The sequence below is a fragment of the Aythya marila genome (assembly GCF_965140915.1).
Source record: "Aythya marila genome assembly, chromosome: 1".
NCBI classification, from domain to species: Eukaryota; Metazoa; Chordata; class Aves; order Anseriformes; family Anatidae; genus Aythya; species Aythya marila.
The window spans coordinates 102,998,560-103,000,528 of record NC_139042.1 but is presented as its reverse complement, the minus strand read 5'-3'; positions in this window follow the sequence as shown (position 1 = coordinate 103,000,528).

Sequence of the window (1,969 nt, the reverse complement as noted above, 5' to 3'; positions counted from 1 at the left end):
AATTAATTTTGTCTGTCTTTGTAGTCCCTGGATTGCTTTCTCTTCCTCTGACAGAATTCCAGAAATTAATAGTACATATCAAACTACATCTTAAAATTGTCTTTTGACTTTTTTGTTTTTTGATTACATCTTAAAATTGTCCTTTGATGTTGTGACCTTTGTACAGCACCCTAACTTGTTATCCTTCTAGAATTGTCTTAAGGATGAGCAGCAGTATAGATATAACACCAAAACCACAATTATTCGTAAAAGCAAAATCCTTTCCTTATAGTAAGGGAGAACTGAACAAAACGAGAAGTGTTGCTTAGCAAAGGGTCTACTGTCGACTATAAAATGTGATAGAGTTAGGGGGCTGCTGAACTGAAATGTAACTTTTTATAATTGACAAGTTGGTAAGTTGCAAGAACACAAACTGCTTAAATTCTTCACTGGAAAAATAGACTATGGAAACATTTCATATACAGATGTCCACAAGGTTACATCTCTTTCTCACCTTTGGCAGTCCTTGGACAAGATATTCTGAAATAAGAATCAAAGACTTGAGTCTGGCCTCACTTTGGTCAATAAAACTCACTTTGTTAAACTTAGTTTCAAGTAGTAGGGAATCTGGTTTATAACAACTATCAAGCAACAGCATTTATATGACTGAAACTGCTTTCTAAACCCTCCTCCTGTGTACACATATTCACGTTCATACGCATTTATATAAAAACATACTGTCAATGTTACTGAAAGGGATGTACTAGCTCTGCTTGAAATGCTGAATTGCAGTGTTTGGCACTAATCTTCTGAGTTGGAAAATGGTGACCTTAGGATGTGAAACAATAACCAGTGCATATCTTCTGCTATCCAATACTTTTTCTATATACTTCAGGCTAGTGTAAGGAATAATCTTTATGCCAGAAAAGCATCAACGTGTGACCTGTATCAGTCAAAAGCAGCTTTTTGCATTACTTTGCAGTATGGTATCTCAAATCCTCAGATGATCCAGCTATTCTTGCAGTCAAGTGTTTCTTCTAAGAGGCCCTGCACTATATTTCTTGCATGTTGTTCTGCCTGTCTATAACTTTTTTTTTTTTTTTTTTTTAAATCTCCCCCATGAGTTTTTTGGGTGGTCAGTTCCAAACATGGAAAAACTTTTAATGTTTGTGCAGGCTGGGCAAGTAGAGAGTCATATGTTTAGTTCTGAAGTCTTAAGTGGAATAGTCTTTCCAATGCCCCAGCACTCTACACAAAAACTTGTGACTTTAGTTCCCATGAAAAGAGAGAGCTGATTGTTTAAATTTCTGTTGCCACAAAACGTTAACAAACAGTTTCTTTGAAAGCATTCTCCAAGACGGTGTTAGCAGCGCTGTGTGCCTACAGTGGCTCTAGCTCTAGCTTTGTGTTGCATGTGAGCAGTGTCTTCCTCCTGGGACTGTGCCCGCCTCACACCATAATGCCCCTGGGGTAATGCTGAACACTTTGTGGGCACTTCAGGGGGGGGAAGCTGCAGAGGAAAGCTTTTTGTAAGGATCTGGCGTTCAGGAACTAGATTCCTATTTTGTATAATGATTTTCAGAGAGGACTCATTTTACTTCTCCACATAATATTTATTGTTTTCAGGTATCCAGGAACTAGCCTTCTTAATAGCATCTCATATGTTTTTTTTTCCTCAATACCTTTTCACAGATGAGAACTCCACATCTCTACAGTGGTACAGACCCTCGTTGTAAAGTGGCATAGAAGGGAGAACAAGCAACCTGTACATCAGGAGAGCAGTAGCCTACTTTTTTTCAGCTCTAGAGATGCACTTACTGCATCTTTCAGTTCAGAAGTATGTGGTTTCTCTACTACAGAAACAAACTCAGTAACTGTGCTTTAGACTTGCAAAAGGAAAGTGCTTCAGGCGACATCAAAACGAGTAGCACCAAATATTTAAACCCAGCACAGGTATAGAGTTAACTATTAAAACAGGAAGCATTACATC